A 10204-nucleotide genomic window follows, 5' to 3' on the forward strand; every position below is an offset into this window, starting at 1 on the left:
ACTCAGGGAGACTCACCTCAGGTAACAGGGGGAACAGGGGGAGACCACCTGACTCAGTGAGACTCACCTCAGGTAACAGGGGGAGACCACCTAACTCAGGGAGACTCACCTCAGGTAACAGGTGGAGACCACCTAACTCAGGGAGACTCACCTCAGGTAACAGGGGGAACAGGGGGAGACTACCTAACTCAGGGAGACTCACCTCAGGTAACAGGGGGAACAGGGGGAGACCACCTGACTCAGTGAGACTCACCTCAGGTAACAGGGGGAACAGGGGGAGACCACCTGACTCAGGGAGACTCACCTCAGGTAACAGGGGGAACAGGGGGAGACCACCTGACTCAGTGAGACTCACCTCAGGTAACAGGGGGAGACCACCTAACTCAGGAGACTCACCTCAGGTAACAGGGGAGACCACCTGACTCAGGGAGACTCACCTCAGGTAACAGGGGGAACAGGGAGAGACCACCTGACTCAGTGAGACTCACCTCATTTGACAGGTGGAGACCACCTAACTCAGGGAGACTCACCTCAGGTAACGGGGGGAACAGGTGGAGACCACCTGACTCAGGGAGACTCACCTCAGGTAACAGGTGGAGACCACCTGACTCAGTGAGACTCACCTCAGGTAACAGGGGAGACCACCTAACTCAGGGAGACTCACCTCAGGTAACAGGTGGAGACCACCTAACTCAGGAGACTCATCTCAGGTAACAGGTGGAGACCACCTGACTCAGGGAGACTCACCTCAGGTAACAGGGGGAGACCACCTAACTCAGGAGACTCACCTCAGGTAACAGAGGGAGACCACCTAACTCAGGGAGACTCACCTCAGGTAACAGGGGGAGACCACCTGACTCAGGAGACTCACCTCAGGTAACAGGTGGAGACCACCTGACTTAGGGAGACTCACCTCAGGTAACAGGTGGAGACCACCTGACTCAGGGAGACTCACCTCAGGTAACAGGTGGAGACCACCTGACTCAGGGAGACTCACCTCAGGTAACAGGGGGAGACCACCTGACTCAGGGAGACTCACCTCAGGTAACAGGTGGAGACCACCTGACTCAGGGAGACTCACCTCAGGTAACAGGTGGAGACCACCTAACTCAGTGAGACTCACCTCAGGTAACAGGTGGAGACCACCTGACTCAGGGAGACTCACCTGAGGTAACAGGGGGAGACCACCTGACTCAGTGAGACTCACCTCATTTGACAGGTGGAGACCACCCGACTCAGGGAGACTCACCTCAGGGAACAGGGGGAGACCACCTAACTCAGTGAGACTCACCTCATTTGACAGGTGGAGACCACCCGACTCAGGGAGACTCACCTCAGGTAACAGGGGGAGACCACCTAACTCAGGGAGACTCACCTCAGGTAACAGGTGGAGACCACCTAACTCAGGGAGACTCATCTCAGGTAACAGGTGGAGACCACCTGACTCAGGGAGACTCACCTCAGGTAACAGGTGGAGACCACCTAACTCAGGGAGACTCACCTCAGGTAACAGGGGGAACAGGGGGAGACTACCTAACTCAGGGAGACTCACCTCAGGTAACAGGGGGAACAGGGGAGACCACCTGACTCAGTGAGACTCACCTCAGGTAACAGGGGGAACAGGGGGAGACCACCTGACTCAGGGAGACTCACCTCAGGTAACAGGGGGAACAGGGGAGACCACCTGACTCAGTGAGACTCACCTCAGGTAACAGGGGAGACCACCTAACTCAGGGAGACTCACCTCAGGTAACAGGTGGAGACCACCTAACTCAGGAGACTCACCTCAGGTAACAGGGGGAACAGGGGGAGACTACCTAACTCAGGGAGACTCACCTCAGGTAACAGGGGGAGACCACCTGACTCAGTGAGACTCACCTCAGGTAACAGGGGGAACAGGGGGAGACCACCTGACTCAGGGAGACTCACCTCAGGTAACAGGGGGAACAGGGGGAGACCACCTGACTCAGTGAGACTCACCTCAGGTAACAGGGGGAGACCACCTAACTCAGGGAGACTCACCTCAGGTAACAGGGGGAGACCACCTGACTCAGGGAGACTCACCTCAGGTAACAGGGGGAACAGGGAGAGACCACCTGACTCAGTGAGACTCACCTCATTTGACAGGTGGAGACCACCTAACTCAGGGAGACTCACCTCAGGTAACGGGGGGAACAGGTGGAGACCACCTGACTCAGGGAGACTCACCTCAGGTAACAGGTGGAGACCACCTGACTCAGTGAGACTCACCTCAGGTAACAGGGGGAGACCACCTAACTCAGGGAGACTCACCTCAGGTAACAGGTGGAGACCACCTAACTCAGGGAGACTCATCTCAGGTAACAGGTGGAGACCACCTGACTCAGGGAGACTCACCTCAGGTAACAGGGGGAGACCACCTAACTCAGGGAGACTCACCTCAGGTAACAGAGGAGACCACCTAACTCAGGAGACTCACCTCAGGTAACAGGGGGAGACCACCTGACTCAGGGAGACTCACCTCAGGTAACAGGTGGAGACCACCTGACTTAGGGAGACTCACCTCAGGTAACAGGTGGAGACCACCTGACTCAGGGAGACTCACCTCAGGTAACAGGTGGAGACCACCTGACTCAGGGAGACTCACCTCAGGTAACAGGGGAGACCACCTGACTCAGGAGACTCACCTCAGGTAACAGGTGGAGACCACCTGACTCAGGGAGACTCACCTCAGGTAACAGGTGGAGACCACCTAACTCAGTGAGACTCACCTCAGGTAACAGGTGGAGACCACCTGACTCAGGAGACTCACCTGAGGTAACAGGGGAGACCACCTGACTCAGTGAGACTCACCTCATTTGACAGGTGGAGACCACCCGACTCAGGGAGACTCACCTCAGGGAACAGGGGGAGACCACCTAACTCAGTGAGACTCACCTCCGGTAACAGAGGGAGACCACCTGACTCAGGGAGACTCACCTCAGGTAACAGGGGGAGACCACCTGACTCAGGGAGACTCACCTCAGGTAACAGGGGTTAGAGAGGGAGACCACCTAACTCAGTGAGACTCACCTCAGGTAACAGGTGGAGACCACCTGACTCAGGGAGACTCACCTCAGGTAACAGGTGGAGACCACCTAACTCAGGGAGACTCACCTCAGGTAACAGGGGGAGACCACCTAACTCAGGAGACTCACCTCAGGTAACAGGTGGAGACCACCTAACTCAGGAGACTCATCTCAGGTAACAGGTGGAGACCACCTGACTCAGGGAGACTCACCTCAGGTAACAGGTGGAGACCACCTAACTCAGGGAGACTCACCTCAGGTAACAGGGGGAACAGGGGAGACTACCTAACTCAGGAGACTCACCTCAGGTAACAGGGGAGACCACCTGACTCAGTGAGACTCACCTCAGGTAACAGGGGGAACAGGGGAGACCACCTGACTCAGGGAGACTCACCTCAGGTAACAGGGGGAACAGGGGAGACCACCTGACTCAGTGAGACTCACCTCAGGTAACAGGGGGAGACCACCTAACTCAGGGAGACTCACCTCAGGTAACAGGGGGAGACCACCTGACTCAGGGAGACTCACCTCAGGTAACAGGGGGAACAGGGGGAGACCACCTAACTCAGGGAGACTCACCTCAGGTAACAGGGGGAACAGGGAGAGACCACCTGACTCAGTGAGACTCACCTCATTTGACAGGTGGAGACCACCTAACTCAGGGAGACTCACCTCAGGTAACGGGGGGAACAGGTGGAGACCACCTGACTCAGGGAGACTCACCTCAGGTAACAGGTGGAGACCACCTGACTCAGTGAGACTCACCTCAGGTAACAGGGGAGACCACCTAACTCAGGAGACTCACCTCAGGTAACAGGTGGAGACCACCTAACTCAGGGAGACTCATCTCAGGTAACAGGTGGAGACCACCTGACTCAGGGAGACTCACCTCAGGTAACAGGGGGAGACCACCTAACTCAGGGAGACTCACCTCAGGTAACAGAGGGAGACCACCTAACTCAGGGAGACTCACCTCAGGTAACAGGGGGAGACCACCTGACTCAGGGAGACTCACCTCAGGTAACAGGTGGAGACCACCTGACTTAGGGAGACTCACCTCAGGTAACAGGTGGAGACCACCTGACTCAGGGAGACTCACCTCAGGTAACAGGTGGAGACCACCTGACTCAGGGAGACTCACCTCAGGTAACAGGGGGAGACCACCTGACTCAGGGAGACTCACCTCAGGTAACAGGTGGAGACCACCTGACTCAGGGAGACTCACCTCAGGTAACAGGTGGAGACCACCTAACTCAGTGAGACTCACCTCAGGTAACAGGTGGAGACCACCTGACTCAGGGAGACTCACCTGAGGTAACAGGGGGAGACCACCTGACTCAGTGAGACTCACCTCATTTGACAGGTGGAGACCACCCGACTCAGGGAGACTCACCTCAGGGAACAGGGGGAGAATACCTAACTCAGTGAGACTCACCTCCGGTAACAGAGGGAGACCACCTGACTCAGGGAGACTCACCTCAGGTAACAGGGGGAGACCACCTGACTCAGGGAGACTCACCTCAGGTAACAGGGGTTAGAGAGGGAGACCACCTAACTCAGTGAGACTCACCTCAGGTAACAGGTGGAGACCACCTGACTCAGGAGACTCACCTCAGGTAACAGGGGAGACCACCTAACTCAGGAGACTCACCTCAGGTAACAGGGGAGACCACCTGACTCAGGGAGACTCACCTCAGGTAACAGGGGGAGACCACCTAACTCAGGAGACTCACCTCAGGTAACAGAGGGAGACCACCTAACTCAGGGAGACTCACCTCAGGTAACAGGGGAGACCACCTGACTCAGGGAGACTCACCTCAGGTAACAGGTGGAGACCACCTGACTTAGGGAGACTCACCTCAGGTAACAGGTGGAGACCACCTGACTCAGGGAGACTCACCTCAGGTAACAGGTGGAGACCACCTGACTCAGGGAGACTCACCTCAGGTAACAGGGGGAGACCACCTGACTCAGGGAGACTCACCTCAGGTAACAGGTGGAGACCACCTGACTCAGGGAGACTCACCTCAGGTAACAGGTGGAGACCACCTAACTCAGTGAGACTCACCTCAGGTAACAGGTGGAGACCACCTGACTCAGGGAGACTCACCTGAGGTAACAGGGGGAGACCACCTGACTCAGTGAGACTCACCTCATTTGACAGGTGGAGACCACCCGACTCAGGGAGACTCACCTCAGGGAACAGGGGGAGACCACCTAACTCAGTGAGACTCACCTCCGGTAACAGAGGGAGACCACCTGACTCAGGGAGACTCACCTCAGGTAACAGGGGGAGACCACCTGACTCAGGGAGACTCACCTCAGGTAACAGGGGTTAGAGAGGGAGACCACCTAACTCAGTGAGACTCACCTCAGGTAACAGGTGGAGACCACCTGACTCAGGGAGACTCACCTCAGGTAACAGGTGGAGACCACCTAACTCAGGGAGACTCACCTCAGGTAACAGGGGGAGACCACCTAACTCAGGGAGACTCACCTCAGGTAACAGGTGGAGACCACCTAACTCAGGGAGACTCATCTCAGGTAACAGGTGGAGACCACCTGACTCAGGGAGACTCACCTCAGGTAACAGGTGGAGACCACCTAACTCAGGGAGACTCACCTCAGGTAACAGGGGGAACAGGGGGAGACTACCTAACTCAGGGAGACTCACCTCAGGTAACAGGGGGAGACCACCTGACTCAGTGAGACTCACCTCAGGTAACAGGGGGAACAGGGGGAGACCACCTGACTCAGGGAGACTCACCTCAGGTAACAGGGGGAACAGGGGAGACCACCTGACTCAGTGAGACTCACCTCAGGTAACAGGGGAGACCACCTAACTCAGGGAGACTCACCTCAGGTAACAGGGGGAGACCACCTGACTCAGGGAGACTCACCTCAGGTAACAGGGGGAACAGGGGGAGACCACCTAACTCAGGGAGACTCACCTCAGGTAACAGGGGGAACAGGGAGAGACCACCTGACTCAGTGAGACTCACCTCATTTGACAGGTGGAGACCACCTAACTCAGGGAGACTCACCTCAGGTAACGGGGGGAACAGGTGGAGACCACCTGACTCAGGGAGACTCACCTCAGGTAACAGGTGGAGACCACCTGACTCAGTGAGACTCACCTCAGGTAACAGGGGGAGACCACCTAACTCAGGGAGACTCACCTCAGGTAACAGGTGGAGACCACCTAACTCAGGGAGACTCATCTCAGGTAACAGGTGGAGACCACCTGACTCAGGGAGACTCACCTCAGGTAACAGGGGGAGACCACCTAACTCAGGGAGACTCACCTCAGGTAACAGAGGGAGACCACCTAACTCAGGGAGACTCACCTCAGGTAACAGGGGGAGACCACCTGACTCAGGGAGACTCACCTCAGGTAACAGGTGGAGACCACCTGACTTAGGGAGACTCACCTCAGGTAACAGGTGGAGACCACCTGACTCAGGGAGACTCACCTCAGGTAACAGGTGGAGACCACCTGACTCAGGGAGACTCACCTCAGGTAACAGGGGAGACCACCTGACTCAGGGAGACTCACCTCAGGTAACAGGTGGAGACCACCTGACTCAGGGAGACTCACCTCAGGTAACAGGTGGAGACCACCTAACTCAGTGAGACTCACCTCAGGTAACAGGTGGAGACCACCTGACTCAGGAGACTCACCTGAGGTAACAGGGGGAGACCACCTGACTCAGTGAGACTCACCTCATTTGACAGGTGGAGACCACCCGACTCAGGGAGACTCACCTCAGGGAACAGGGGGAGAATACCTAACTCAGTGAGACTCACCTCCGGTAACAGAGGGAGACCACCTGACTCAGGGAGACTCACCTCAGGTAACAGGGGGAGACCACCTGACTCAGGGAGACTCACCTCAGGTAACAGGGGTTAGAGAGGGAGACCACCTAACTCAGTGAGACTCACCTCAGGTAACAGGTGGAGACCACCTGACTCAGGGAGACTCACCTCAGGTAACAGGGGGAGACCACCTAACTCAGGGAGACTCACCTCAGGTAACAGGGGGAGACCACCTGACTCAGTGAGACTCACCTCAGGTAACAGGTGGAGACCACCTGACTCAGGGAGACTCACCTCAGGTAACAGGTGGAGACCACCTGACTCAGTGAGACTCACCTCAGGTAACAGGTGGAGACCACCTGACTCAGTGAGACTCACCTCAGGTAACAGGTGGAGACCACCTGACTCAGTGAGACTCACCTCAGGTAACAGGTGGAGACCACCTGACTCAGTGAGACTCACCTCAGGTAACAGGTGGAGACCACCTGACTCAGGGAGACTCACCTCAGGTAACAGGGGGAGACCACCTAACTCAGGGAGACTCACCTCAGGTAACAGGTGGAGACCACCTGACTCAGGGAGACTCACCTCAGGTAACAGGGGGAGACCACCTGACTCAGGGAGACTCACCTCATGTGACGGGGAGACCACCTAACTCAGGGAGACTCACCTCAGGTAACAGGTGGAGACCACCTGACTCAGGGAGACTCACCTGAGGTAACAGGGGGAGACCACCTGACTCAGTGAGACTCACCTCATTTGACAGGTGGAGACCACCTGACTCAGTGAGACCTACCTCAGGTAACAGGTGGAGACCACCTGACTCAGGGAGACTCACCTCAGGTAACAGGTGGAGACCACCTGACTCAGGGAGACTCACCTCAGGTAACCGGGGGAGACCACCTAACTCAGGGAGACTCACCTCAGGTAACAGGTGGAGACCACCTGACTCAGGGAGACTCACCTCAGGTAACAGGTGGAGACCACCTGACTCAGGAGACTCACCTCAGGTAACAGGGGAAACCACCTGACTCAGGGAGACTCACCTCAGGTAACAGGTGGAGACCACCTAACTCAGGAGACTCACCTCAGGTAACAGGTGGAGACCACCTGACTCAGGGAGACTCACCTCAGGTAACAGGTGGAGACCACCTGACTCAGGAGACTCACCTCAGGTAACAGGGGAGACCACCTAACTCAGGGAGACTCACCTCAGGTAACAGGTGGAGACCACCTGACTCAGGGAGACTCACCTCAGGTAACAGGGGGAAACCACCTGACTCAGGGAGACTCACCTCAGGTAACAGGTGGAGACCACCTAACTCAGGGAGACTCACCTCAGGTAACAGGTGGAGACCACCTGACTCAGGGAGACTCACCTGAGGTAACAGGTGGAGACCACCTGACTCAGTGAGACTCACCTCAGGTAACAGGGGGAGACCACCTGACTCAGGGAGACTCACCTGAGGTAACAGGTGGAGACCACCTGACTCAGTGAGACTCACCTCAGGTAACAGGGGGAGACCACCTAACTCAGGGAGACTCACCTCAGGTAACAGGGGGAGACCACCTAACTCAGTGAGACTCACCTCAGGTAACAGGTGTAGACCACCTGACTCAGGGAGACTCACCTCAGGTAACAGGTGGAGACCACCTGACTCAGGGAGACTCACCTCAGGTAACAGGGGGAGACCACCTAACTCAGTGAGACTCACCTCAGGTAACAGGTGGAGACCACCTGACTCAGTGAGACTCATCTCAGGTAACAGGGGGAGACCACCTGACTCAGTGAGACTCACCTCATTTGACAGGGGGAGACCACCTGACTCAGTGAGACTCACCTCATTTGACAGGGGGGGACCACCTGACTCAGTGAGACTCACCTCAGGTAACAGGTGGAGACCACCTGACTCAGTGAGACTCACCTCAGGTAACAGGTGGAGACCACCTGACTCAGTGAGACTCACCTCAGCTATTTAAATGGAATGATTTTTTAATTTGTTTAAATAAATGTAACCTTTATTTTACTAGGTAAGTCAGTTAAGGACAAATTCTTATTTCCAATGACGGCCTACACCAGCCAAACCCGAATGATGCTGGGACAATGGTCCCAATCACGGCCGGTTGTGATACAGCCTGGATTCAAACCAGGGTCTGTAGTGACGCCTCTAGCACTGAGATGCAGTGCCTTAGACCACTGCGTCACTCGGGAGCCACCGAGTGATCTTCTCTGAGAATGTTGATTGATCGAGGAGACCTTTCACGACAAGCTTCATTAGCTATAGGTCCAACCTAATTAGTGACGTATAGATTCAGAGCTCAATTAAAAGGTGTACAAGATTACGGTCCTCATTGATCAGTGTGTGAGCTGTCATTCCTACAACAGTCACAGTGTGTTTAGTAAAGGGTCAGACAAGGTCTCTACTTTCTGGTTAAGTCCCAACCCTATTCTCTTTAGTGTGCACTACTTTTGACCAGAGTCGCGCACTACTTTTGACCAGAGTCGCGCACTACTTTTGACCAGAGTCGCGCACTACTTTTGACCAGAGTCGCGCACTACTTTTGACCAGAGTCGCGCACTACTTTTGACGCGTAGGCCCCCGTCTCAAAATCAAATATTCTATATTTTCTTCAGAAACATGTTGGCTGCTATTTTTGCATATTAAACTGGTAATAAAGAGCAAGGTGCAGGTCGATCATAGTCGCTCTCCTTAGCTTAGTTCAACTGTCGTACCCCATCAGAAGCCCAAATATATGCTTGTTTTTACTCCAATGTTCGTAAACAAAGTAAATGTAAACAAACACTGTATAGCCTCAAAACATGGTTCAAACTCTCATGTTGATATCATGGATGGTCAGTCCTTGCATCCATAGCTCTGTCTAAGAATCTGAAAAATGTTGCATTTCTGCAGGCCGAAAAGGGGAAGGTTACTTAATGTTTTAACTGAATCAGGGAAGGTTACTTAATGTTTTAACTGAATCAGGGAAGGTTACTTAATGTTTTAACTGAATCAGGGAAGGTTACATAATGTTTTAACTGAATCAGGGGGCAGGGGAGGTTACTTAATGTTTTAACTGAATCAGGGAAGGTTACTTAATGTTTTAACTGAATCAGGGAAGGTTACTTAATGTTTTAACTGAATCAGGGAAGGTTACTTAATGTTTTAACTGAATCAGGGAAGGTTACTTAATGTTTTAACTGAATCAGGGGGCAGGGAGGTTACTTAATGTTTTAACTGAATCAGGGAAGGTTACTTAATGTTTTAACTGAATCAGGGAAGGTTACTTAATGTTTTAACTGAATCAGGGAAGGTTACTTAATGTTTTAACTGAATCAGGGG

The sequence above is a fragment of the Oncorhynchus masou genome, unplaced genomic scaffold (assembly GCF_036934945.1).
Source record: "Oncorhynchus masou masou isolate Uvic2021 unplaced genomic scaffold, UVic_Omas_1.1 unplaced_scaffold_749, whole genome shotgun sequence".
In the NCBI taxonomy this organism is placed as follows: domain Eukaryota; kingdom Metazoa; phylum Chordata; class Actinopteri; order Salmoniformes; family Salmonidae; genus Oncorhynchus; species Oncorhynchus masou.